We start from the raw sequence: 13,754 nt of genomic DNA on the forward strand, positions 1-13,754 counted from the left end.
AAGCCAAAATTCGAAATCTTTAAATCTTTTATTTTCCAACAGGTAATTCACCACAACACTTTTGTGCATCCTAATTTTGTTGCCCCAAATGAAAACATTAATAACTGCTTGTGATTGTTTAGACACATAAACTCATGTGTGTGTGTGTGTGTGTGTGTGTGTGTGTGTGTGAGAGAGAGAGAGAGAGAGAGAGAGAGAGAGGGAGGGAGGGAGGGAGGGAGGGAGGGAAGAAGTCTGGCTCTGTTGCCCAGGCTGTAGTGCAGTGGTGCCATCTCAGCTAACTGCAACCTCCCCTTCTGGGTTCAATTGATTTTGCTGCCTCAATCTCTGGAGTAGCTGGGACTACAATCATGTGCCCCCACGCCTGGCTCATTTTTGTATTTTTAGTAGAGACGGCGTTTCACCATGTTGGCCAGGCTGATCTTAAAACCCTGACCTCAAGTGATCCTCCAGCCTCCGCCTCCTGAAGTGCTGGGATTACAGGTGTTGGCCACTGTGCCTGGTCATGAACACTTTTGTAATAAAAATATTTATTGTACTCTCCACAACATGCCAAATCTTTCTCCAGAGTGCAGAAACAAAATCTTTTTAGGCAATGAGATGGCTTTGTTTTCCTATGTCCAGAATTGCATCTGCTTTTCTGGAATAAATGTATAATTTATTAAGAATAGAATTTTAACAAGTGGGTCAATTCTGGAATTAATTTTATTAATAAATTTGAATATTCCACTTCAGGTAACTTGATAATGTGGTGCAATAGAAAACAAAACATCAGACTGGAAATTAAAAAATATTACGGACCTGACAAATTTTTCTTTAAAAAAAAAAATATTGTGATAGTCTTTTAGTCTTTCTGGGCCTTTTTATACCTAAAATAAGAAGATAAAGGAAATAATCTTTAAAGTCCTTTTGTGCTAAGCCTTTATGATTTGTCACATTAATCAAATAAGCTTGGGCATTTTTATGCACTAGACAGACAGTAGAGGAATCAAAGGAGATCTATGAAAGTTTAGGTTGGCTAAGAACACATTCAAGGAAAATGTTTGGTTCAGTATTGAGTGATACAAATGATATAATTATTGACCTGTATGAGCTATGAATCATGTAAATAAAACCCACTGCCATAATGTTCAAAGGGACAGTTGTTCCAAATATATTGTAACTTAGTATCATTTGTCAGCGTATCCATAACTGCAACATTATCATGTAGTTCCAATTGTCTGAAATTGACCAATGCAGTCCACATATCAACATTAGAAGAAAAACTATAGTACCCCTTTGTGAATCAAAAATTCCACTAAATTGACAGTGGGAATGCAAGAAAAATATACTGTTTTACATACCATATAAAATGTGGAGTTTATATATAAAGACCTTCTATGACATAATATATGATAATATATGTCCATTATGACATTATTAGGAACCAAATACATTAGTGAAAAATAATCTCAACATTTCTTTGTATAAGTAAATATGATCAGTAATCAAAGAAGAGGGCAATGTTAACTTTCATTAAAGACAGATTATTTTATTTTATTTTATGTATGTTTATATATGTACACACATGCACACACATAAACTTATGTGCATCTATAAGTTACATATATAAATCCATAAAGTTCATATATTAGATATATACATGTATTTCAAAATAACTAGATAAGAATGGATTTACATAATTCTGGAGAAAAGTAAAAGAAATTATTCCAGGAGTAGAAAGGACTTCTGGGTATGATATCCACATAAATATCCAGGTAGAAAGATGGTACAGTACAGCTTTCAAGATGGTAGACAAGCTAAAATCTTTAAGAAGATGACTTAGGATTTTTATTTGACATTCTTTCTTCTAGAAAAAGAGGCTTGTGGATCATATTATTGATTATAATGAGACACTAACAAAATGAAGTAAAGAGTACGCTAATGTAGGCCAATTGGAATAGATATGACAAAAGCAAAGAAAGATTTTGGGGCGGGGAGAAAAGTGAAGAAGCAATGATGAGAAGGAGGAGATCACTATGCTATTGAGCCTTGATCAAGGGATCTCTTAAAATGCTAGTAGATTATGTTCATTTTTATGACTGCAGAGTATTCCATGGAGTATGCATACCACATTTCCTTTATCCAGTCAACTGTTGGTGGACACTTAGGTTGTTTCCATGACTTTGTTATTGTAAACTGTGCTGCAATATATATGTGCTGATGTCATTTTTATATAATGATTTATTTTCCTATGGGTAGGTACTCACAACATGGATGGGGCTGAAGGGCATTATTCTAAGTGAAAGAATTCAGGAGAAGAAAATAAAATATCACATATTTTCACTTGTAAATGGGAGCTGAATGATGACATAGTTGTCCATTTTTACACTGCTTTAAAGAATTACCTGAGATTGGGTAATTTATAAAGAAAAAAGATTTAGTTGACTCACAGTTCCACAGGCTTAACAGGAAGCATGACTAGGAGGCCCCAGAAAACCTACAATCATGGCGAAAGGTGAAAGGGAAGCAAAGACCTTCTTCGCATGGTGAAAGGAGATAGAGTGAAGGTGGAAGTGCCACACACTTTTAAACCATTAGATCTTGTGAGAGCTCACTCATTATCATGAGAACACCAAGGAGGGATATCCAACCCCATGATCCAATCACCTCCCACCATTCACCTCCTCCAATTTGATAGGAGATCTGGACAGGGACCCAAATCCAAACCGTATCAGATGGGCCTATATGATCAGAAAGATAAAGAGAATAGACCTTGGGGACTCCAAAGGGGAGAGGGTTGGAAGAGGATGAGAGTGAAAAATTCCCTGTGGGGTGTAGAGTTCAGCATTTGGGTGAAAGGCACACTAAAAGTCCAACCTCCACCACTACACATATGATACCCAGGTAACAAACAAGCACATGTACCCCCTAAATCCAATTTTATTTTTTAATTAAAGAATTACAGTTCTTTAGGGTTTTTTTTCCAACTTATTACTTAGGATGATAATAAATATCATCTGTGATAGGAAATTCTTTCTGATTAAATTTGATTATAACTCAGTGATCTGAGCCTTATATGAGTACAAATACTTAGCTTATGCTTAATGTCTACTGTCCAAAGTTTAAACATTTTTAAGTAGCATAAAAGACTCAGGAAGATTGTTCTTAGACAAAGCTCAATTTCTACTAAAATGGAGCTTACTGAGAGCATTTTGTGTGAGGATAATATATTTTCAATGTTCTGTCTCTTAAAATCAAGTGCTGAAATAGAGTGGATTATTTTAATAACTTGTGGAGTAAGCAGGAAAAACTTCCATACCTAGAATTCCTCCCTTTACCATACGAATGTACTTTAACAAATATATTATTATGTACTATTTTAAACAAATTTGGAGTACACACATTTATTTTTATAAAAACTTAAAATCGTAGTAGATTGAAGTTGGTGACTTTTATTCTGAGTAGATACAGGGGAGTAGGTATTCTGCATATTAGAGAAATAGCCCTTCAAGTCCTACTCAGTTAGATTAGAAATGGATTCATTTGGTTTGCTTTGAGATTATTTATTGGCTATGGTTTATTCTGGAAGAACAACAATCAGTAGTTATTTAAAATAATCTAAATTTTTAAATTGCAGTAATATGATATTTAATTTTTATTTATCTTTAAAAATGCTGTTGATTCGAACAGGTGAAACTGGAAAAAACTTTAGGAATCTAAATGTCTTCAATTCCTTTGCAAAGCAATTTGATGCTTTAAGTGTTAGAAAATTGTTATCGGTTTTATTACAACAGCTTCAATCCTAATTTTTCTTTTTAAAAATCAAATTATTGATATATAAATAAAATATACTGCTATAATTTTATAAGCTTTGACACACATATTTTCTATCATTTGTCACGTTCACATACATCTGCGCATGTGGAAACCATCACCAAAATTAAGATAGTTATATATAACCCAAAAGTTTCCACATATATCATTGAATATCTCCCTCTACCACACACCCTACCCTCAGGTAACTATTCATCTGCTTTCCATCATGAAAGATTAGTACACTTTCTGTAGATTGGATGCTCTTTTTGTCTAGTTTCTCTCATTAGCATGATTATTTTATTCCTGTTGGTATAATTGCCTAATTTTCTTCATTCATCATTGATGGATACTTAGAATGATTATATACCTTGGCTTTTGTGAGTAATGCTGCAATGAACATGAGAATGCAGTTATCTCTTTTGACATTTTGAGTTTCAGTTACTGACTATATACCCCAAAGTGAGATTGCTGGATTGTATAGTAACACTACTTTTAGTTTTGGGGAAGGCTCTACGCTGTTTTCTGTAGTGACTATTCTAATTAACATTCCAACCAATGTCATATAAGAGTTCCTTTTTTTTTTCCACATGAAGTGCTACCTCATTGTGGTTTTAATTTGCAATTCCCTAATAACTGTGATGTTGAGCATCTTTCCATATATCAGTTGGCCATTTGTATGTCTTCTTTGATACATATTTATTCAAGCTCTTCACCTGATTTCTAATTGGCTTATGTATTTTCTTGCTATTCAGTTTTTTGAATTCCTTACGTATTTTGGATAGTAATTCCTTGTCAAATGTATTGTTAAATATTTTCTCCTAACACATAGGTTGTATCTTCACTATGGTAGTTGTTTCTTTTGCTATTTAGAAGCTTTTTCATTTGATATATCCCATTTTTTAATTTTTTATTTCATTGACTGTACTTTGGGATCAAATTCTATGAGAAAAATCATACAACCAGCCAATATTACTGATGAACATGAATGCTTAAGAAACTCCAGCAAACCAAATTCAGCACTACATGAAATGGATAATTTGCCATAATAAGATAAGATTTATCCCTGGGAGGTGAGGATTCTTTAACATACACAAATTAATAAATGCTGCATACCACAATAAAAATATTAGGACAAAAATCATATGATTATCTCAATGGATGCAAAAAAAAGCATTTGGCAAAATTTGGCATTGTTTTACAATAAAAACTCTCAACAAATTAGGCATAGAAGAAATATACTTCAAACAAAGTCCTATATGAAAAATACACAGTTAACATTACACACAATGGTAAAAAGTTGAAAGCTTTACTTCTAAAATTGGGAATCAGACAAGGATACCTACTTTTGCCACTTCTACTTAACTAGAAGTCCTAGCCAGAGCACTTAGGCAAGAAAAAGAAATAAAAGACATCCAAATAGGTGGGAAAGAAGTGAAATTTTCTCTGTTTGCTGATGACATAATTTTATACATAGAAAACTCTAAAATGCCACCAATAATATGTTGGAACTGGTAAACAAATTTAATAAAGTTGCAGTATAAAATCAATATATAAAAATCAGTAGCATTTCTATATGTTAACAACAAACTATCTGAAAAAGAAAGTAAGAAAATAGTCTCATTTATAATAAATCATTTTTGACAATATGGACATTTGGAAAATTTTGATTCTTCTGATCCATGAACATAAAATATTTTTTCATTAATGTATTTTTTAATCAATGTTTTAGAGTTTTCAGAGTATAGATATTACACCTCCTTGGTTAAATTTATTTCTGAGAATTTCATTTATTTATTTTTTGTTGCTATTTTGAATGAAATTATTTTCTTAATTATTTTTTTGATGTTCTGTGTTAGAACATTCAGACAGAAAATCAGTAAGGAACATTGGAATCAAAGTATGCATTAGGGGAAATAGACCTAACAGACATTTACAGAACATCCCATCCAGATACACATTCTTCCCAAGTGCATGTAAAACATTTTCCAAGATAGATCATATGTTAGACCCACAACAAGCCTTAAAAAATTTAAGACAAGGCCGGGCGCGGTGGCTCACACCTGTAATCCCAGCACTTTGGGAGGCCGAGGCGGGTGGATCACGAGGTCAAGAGATCGAGACCATCCTGGTCAACATGGTGAAACCCCGTCTCTACTAAAAATACAAAAAATTAGCTTGGCACGGTGGCGCCTGCCTGTAATCCCAGCTACTCGGGAGGCTGAGGCAGGAGAATTGCCTGAACCCAGGAGGCGGAGGTTGCGGTGAGCCGAGATCGCGCCATTGCACTCCAGCCTGGGTAACAAGAGCGAAACTTCGTCTCAAAAAAAAAAAAAAAAAAAAAAAAAAAATTTAAGACAAATGAAATATCAAATATTGTCCTTGATCACAATAGTATGACACTCAAAATTAATAACAGGAGAAAAACTGGAAAATTTATGAATATTTGGAAATTAACAAACATGCTTTTAAAAAATCAATGCATCAAATAAAAGATAAATATTGTAAAACAAAAATGAAAACACAGCATAATTTTATTTATGACATGCAGGAAAAGGAGTTCCCAGGGAGAAGTTTATACCAATAAACAGCTAATTAAAAAAATAAGATTTCAAAGAATCATTTTCTTTACATCCTCACCAATACTTGTTATTTTTTTTGTCTATTTGATAACCATTCTAATTGGTGAGGAAATATTTCACTGTGGTTTTGATTTGATTTCTCTTGATTAGTGATGTTGAACATTTTTTCATGTACCCATTGGCCATTTGTCTTCTTTTTTGTGTCTACTTAGGTCTTTAGCCCATTTAAAAAATTAAATTGTTTTCTTTTTATTTTGCTATTGAGTTGTTTGGATTCCTATATATTCTGGGTATTAATCCTTTTTTAGATGTATACTTTACAAATATTTCCTCCCATTCTATAAGTTGTCTCTCCACTTAAATGATTGTTTACTTTGCTGTGTGGAAGCTTTCTCGGTTATGTTACTATTTTTGCTTTTGTTGTCTCTTTTTGCTTTTATTGTCCATGTTTTTGAGGTCTTATTTAAGAAATCCTTGCCTAGTCCTATGTCATAAAGCATTCTCCCTTTCTTGTACTAGTATCATAGTCTTGTTTCTTCTATTTGTCTTTAATCCACTTTGAGCTGATTATTTTTAGTATAGTGAGACAGAGGTTTCTAGTCTTATTCTTCTCTATGTGGATCTAATTTTCCCAGCACCATTTATTGAAGAAATTGTTCTTTTTCCAGTGTGTATTGGCACTTAAAAAAAATCAATTGGCTGCAGGTGTGTGGATTTATTTCTGGGTTCTCTATCATGTTCTATTGTCCTATGTGTCTGTTTCTGTACCAGTACTGTGCTCTTTGGTTAGTATAGCTTTGTAGCATATTTTTGAGGCCAGGGAGTGTGATGCCTTTAGTTTTGTTCTCTTTGCTCAATATTCCTTTGGTTATTTGGTGACTTTTGTCGATCCCTATTACATTTAGGATTGTTTTTCTATTTCTGTGAAGAATATCATTTGTATTTTGATATGAATTGCACTGAAAATATATAGATCACTTTAGATAGTATAGTTATTTTAACAATATTAATTCATCCAATCTATGAACATGGGATAACAATTTATGTTATGAATGTTTTATAGTTTGAAAAGGTCTTTCACCTTTTTCATTAAATGTATATCTAGGTGTCTTTATATATATATATATATATATATATATATATATATATATATATATATATGTATATATATATTTATTTATTTATTTATTTATTTTTGAGACGGAGTTTTGTTCTTGTTACCCAGACTGGAGTGCAATGGCGTGTTCTCGGCTCACCGCAACCTCCGCCTCCTGGGTTGAGGCAATATTCCTGCCTCAGCCTCCTGAGTAGCTGGGATTACAGGCACGCGCCACCATGCCCAGCTAATTTTTTGTATTTTTAGTAGAGACGGGGTTTCACCATGTTGACCAGGATGGTCTTGATCTCTTGACCTCGTGATCCACCCACCTTGGCCTCCCAAAGTGCTGGGATTACAGGCGTGAGCCACCGCGCCCGGCCAGTGTCTTAATATTTTATACTTCTTGTAAATGGGATTGCTTGCTTTCTTTCTCAGTTCTATTAATCATGTAGAAGTGCTAATGATTTTTGTACATTTGTTTTGTATCCTGCAACTTTGTTGAATCTTTATTAATTCTAACAGTTTTTGTGGTGTCCTCAGGATTTTCTATCTATAAGATCATGTCATCTGCCACAGAGACAATATGGCTTCCTTCTTTCCAATTTAAATGTGTTTAATTTCTTTCTTTTTCCTAATTTCTCTTGCTAGGAATTCCAATGTTATATTGAATAGAAGTGGTAGAAATGTAAATATTCTCTAATATATTTTTTTAAAAAAATTATGAAAAGACAAAGTGTGTGTGTGTGTGTGTGTGTGTATATATATATATATATATATATATATATATTTTTTTTTCTGGCCAATCTTAAGATTTTTCTCATAATCACTTGTTTTTAGTAATTTTATTATGGTGTTATTAATGAAAATGTTTTTGTGGTTTTATACTCAGTTTTCACTGAAGCTGTTTTGATATTTGGGTTTATGGTTTTTACCTGACTTAGAAAATGTTTAGCCATTATTTTTCACATAATTTTATCCCCATCTCCTCTCTTTACACCTTCTTTAAGGAATCTATTTATACAGAAATTTAGCCAGCTGAATTTTTCTTACTGTTCCCTTATAATCTATTCTTTTTTCCTCCTTTTTCTCACAGTGATTCCTTTCTGATAGTTCCTGTTTATTATTATGATTCAGGTTCATGACTGTTACTGCTGCAATGTCTATTTTGCTGTTTATCCTATCTTGTGTAGTCTTCATTTTGGACATAACATTAGAGGTTTTACTTTTAGAAGTTAATATTTGTTTTTATTAAATGTCTCCAATGTTTATATGTATTCAAACTTTAACTTTTTGAATATAAGACATTTTTATAACAACTGTTTTTATATTTGTATCAATTGATTTTAAAATATGCATCATTTTAAGTAAATTTTAATTGATTTTTCTACTCATGAGCTATATTTTCTTTCTTCTTTGCATTATCTTATATGCAAAGAATATAAGATATGCAAAGTTTTTTTTTTTTTGAGACAGAGTTGCACTATGTTGCCAGGCCGGAACGCAGTGGTGCAATCTCGGCTCACTGCAACCTCTGCCTCCCGGGCTTTAGTGATTCTCCTGCCTCAGCTTCCCAACTAGCTGGGACTACAGTCACACGCCATCACTAATTTTTGTATTTTTTTAGTAGAGGTGGGGTTTCATCATGTTGGCCAGGATGGTCTCCCTCTGTTGACCTTGTGATCTGCTCACCTCGGTCTCCCAAAGTGCTGGGATTACAGATGTGAGTCACCACGCTTAGCCATCTTCAAGTTTTTTAAATCAAGTATTAACACTTTTATTTTTGGGGGTGCTGTTTCTATTCCTAGAAATAATCTGGTGCTTTTTGTCTGGGAGGCATATTAAATTATTTGTAAGTAGTGTAAGTATCTGGGTCTTGCTCTTCAAATTTGTTATATGAGGCAAGAGCAGTGATAAAGTCTAGGGCTAATTTTGTTTTACTGCTCAGGTAAACCGCTGCTGCCTTTTCTAATCAATGCTTCCTGAATTATTAACTCTTCCACTCTCATTGGTGGTAATGGGAACTACTGTTGGTCTTTTCTCAACTTTGGAAAGTATTATTTTAATATTTTTGAGTGATTCTTCTTTTTGTGTAGTTTCTTCATCTGAATGTACAAATATGGAATGATTTTACAGCTGGAGTGGGACTTCTCAGTTCAGCTTTATCCTTTCTCCTACTCTTAAAACTATAATTTAGTCTCCACAGACACCGAGATGTTTCCTCACTTCAGAGAGACTGTTTAACTCTGTCTGGATTACCTCTCCCTGAACTAGAGATCAAAAACTCTTTCTATGCGTTCTCATTGTTCAATACCCGACTATGAGTGAGAACATGCGGTGTTTGATTTTCTGTTCTTGTGTCAGTTTGCTGAGAATGATGGTTTCCAGGTTCATCCATGTCCCTACAAAGGGAGGCGAGCATCACACTGAGGTCTTTGAGGGGACCTAGCAGAGGGACAGCGGGGGGTGGGGAGTTGGGGAGGGATAACATAGGGAGAAATGCCAGATACAGGTGATGGGAGGAAGGCAGCAAACCATATTGCCATGTATGTACCTATGCAGCAATCCTGCATGTTCTTCACATGTACCCCGAAACCTAAAACACAATTTTATATATATATATATATATATATATATATATATATATATATATATATATATATATATAAACAACAACAACAACAACAAAACCTCCTTCTAGGCATTATGATTGGATACATACAGGACATAGTTTATTCATTTCCTTTCATTCACAGAGAACTGTTCTTTGCCTCATGTCTTGAGAGTCGTTGTTTCAAATATTTTGTCCTAATTTGTTGTAGCTTCTATAACGAAGGTTAATTCACTCCCTGTCATTCTAAGTTGGTAGGAAATGGAAATATTCTAGTAACATATTTATTTTAAAATTTTTGAAAAGAAGGCAAAAGCTATATAGCAATTAATTGATTAATCTCAGAGGGTAAAATATATACATGTACAATTGCAAAAGCAAAAATAAATAAGAGGAATATAATCTAGTATCTTAAAGATGTAATATTAAGGATATTAAGTAGTTTGTTATCTCCTTTTAACAAAGTATTTTGTAGAGAGCATGGTCTGTGTTCAGGGATGCAAAGATAGACTTTGGTGTCAGATCTTAATTTTATTCCTGGCTTTGTAAAATATGGGTAAAGATTCGTAGCCAAAAAGTTTTTGTAAGATATATGATATATATTTCTTATCACAATATTTGGCATATGACAAATAATCACAACATTACTATTAAATGTTACACAAGCACTGCTTTGGTTCGGATATTTGCCTGCCAAATCTGATGTTGAAATTTTGTTCCCAATGTTGAAAATAGGGCTAATGGGAGATGTTTGATTCATGGGGGTGAATGCCCCATGAACAGCTTGGTGTCATCCTTGAAGTAATGAGTGAGTTCTCCCTCTGTTGGCTCCTATCAAAGCTGGTTGTTAAAAAGAGCCCGACAGCTCTCTTCTCTCTCACTTCCTCTCTCTCATTATGCACATGCAGGCTTTCCTTCATCTTCCCCCATGAGCGGAAACACCCTGAAGCTTTCACTAGATGCAGATCTGGTACCATGCTTCTTGCATAGCCTGCAGAATTGCAAGCCAAATAAACCCCTTTTTAAAATAAATGACCCAACCTGTTATTCCTTTAAAGCAAGACTAAATCAACTGTAAGAGATACCTTCTTGGATCTACCTGGGATATGTCAGACTCTTAACAGAGGTGTTTAGAGATTCTTAGGAACATAGGGGAACAGGATTTAAGCAAATGAAAACAAATTTTCTTCCACAGCTGATTTTATGTCTTCTTTTTAACTTACCTATGTGCCCTTATTTCAGTGTTTCATCCTTGCCTTATACACAGTACAAACTGTATTACTGTGGGCAAATGTGATTGTCACCTCTTACTAAAGTAGCAACTAAGCAACCATTTCCCTCAACATCTTCTCTAAACAACATATTCATAATCTCTAAATCTCTACTGCGTCCCCTCATGCCTTAATCAGAAACTAATTATTGTTGGTCTTTGACAGTACATACTTGCCAAAAAGTATTGTAAGAAGCTCATTTAGTCAGATAAATTTTGTTTTTGTAAAAATAGAAAAGTGAATAAAGGTAATGTTCCTCTCCCATATTAATCTATCAAATCTGAATTTTCCAATGGTTCTTTGATAAAGTTCCTACAGTGACATTCATATGATGCTCCTTGTTGGGATAAAAATCTTTCTGTGGGTATGAAACCATGTTAAAATATTTCTAATGGAAAGGTAAACAATTGTTGTCACTCTCACTGTCAGTATTTCCTATAGTAAGTTTTTCCACACTTTGGCTCTCTGTGGGAATAAAAATAGAATTATATGAGGGGATATTAAGGCTATTCTTGAGTTAGCGCTGAGTTGATTATAAGTTACAAGCCATGGAATTATAACTCCTCTTTTTCTTCCAAGATAGTAACAGGGGTAATGACTATGACTACAACAATAACTTAATACCTTTCGCTTACATGTAGTCTTTTACCCCAATTCTGGAAACAGTAATTACAATTTTCAATGCTTTTGAAAAGTGTATATTGGGATAGTCATTAAATCTTGTATAGAGATGAACAAAAAAAGATGTAGTGACCTATGTTTTTATTCTCTCTGTATTACAGCCAGGTCAGTAAACTGAATAATAATAATAATAAAAAGAATCTGATGATCTATAAAAACAAGTGAAATATCTATTAATAGTGGATTGTTCTAAGTATGATTACTAGGAAAGTTGGTTTAAACTCGTAAAAGGTAGAGGATACTTTTGTAACTAGTATATCAGACAGTTTCATGCTATCTTTTTCTTTAAATATTTTTTAGCAAGTCCACTTTTATCTAGTCCCCAGAAAATCAAGAAGAAGATTTTAAAAATGTATGATTTTCAGTTTGATTTGTTTGCATGCTGAAACACTATTTTCTTATCCATATTTTATGTTGCTTTAATTCTATTATTTTTGGAACTAAGTGGTACATTTATTTTTAAATAAATGACCAATCTATATTAAACTGCATATATGTTAGATGGTTATTTGATTAGTACTTCACCAAATATTTACTGCCTGCCAGAGTACTTTAAGGAATTCTAAAACACTCAGCTCGAAAAATTACTTTAGGTATTCTTTGATTAGTACACACCTTTATCCAGCAATTTCAAAGAATGAGGGAAGTTCATGAATATATTTAGTTGAAAATGTCCCCATTATAGAGCAAACCTTCACTTTAAAAGAAACGATATTTGATTAATCAGAAAACTCGGTATGTATTCTGGATTGGCAAGGTAACCGAGAATGTCTGTATAATTAGAAATATTTTCTTTAGAAAGCAAAAGATATAGTGTGGCCTTCGCAGCCTCATGGCATACAGCAGACCTATAAAATGGAAAGAGCCTGAGGCTCTGAATCAGCTTTTGAAAGAATAAAAATGGATTGTTAACTTGAGCAAGAAATGAATGGTTTAGTCTTATTCTATTAAAAGTTTGGAATTTGCTTGTTCCTGTAAGTACCATTACTCTAACTACTACATAATCTGTTCATACATATTTTGAATTGACTCTTTTTTTCCACCATGATTATGAGTACTTTTAAATGAAACCGAATAAACATACATTGTTTGTTTGGTCTTTAATCAGTCTGTAATTATTTCGTGCATGCTTTGAAATAAGAAAGCAATTATATATTATTTCAATAGATACCCAGTTTTTTCCACTCAACTTATGAAATTGTCCAATATTTTTCTACTGATTTGAAATGGCACTCTAATACTAAATTTCCACATCTGTGATATTCTATTTCTAGGTGGCCTATTCTTTACCATGGATTTTGTCATATGTTCTTTTTCTGCTGCCACAATATTTTAATCATTTTATCTTTTTAAATGCTCTTAAATCTGGCAAGGCATCTGCTTTTAAAAAGACTTATTTTTAATAAATTGGTTAGATATTATATTACATTTATTTCTATATATGTATTATAGAATCATATAGTCAAATTCTCTAAAATTACTGAAAGCATCACTGGGATTGAAAAATGTATATTTGTGGGCAATTGAAATCTAGAATACTTTTTTTCATTCAAATATGTTATATATCTTTATTCAATAAATTCTTACTAATTTTTAGATTAATGGTATACTGTTTTTAGTTACATGTGTTGCTAGATTATTATTTTTACCTACTTTTTATCTGTGAAGAATAACATTTATTTTTTGAACAATCTCAATTCAGTTACATCATGAATTCA

This window comes from Aotus nancymaae, unplaced genomic scaffold (genome assembly GCF_030222135.1).
Source record: "Aotus nancymaae isolate 86718 unplaced genomic scaffold, 86718_ANA_hifiasm-v0.15.2.pri h1tg000057l, whole genome shotgun sequence".
Taxonomy (NCBI): domain Eukaryota; kingdom Metazoa; phylum Chordata; class Mammalia; order Primates; family Aotidae; genus Aotus; species Aotus nancymaae.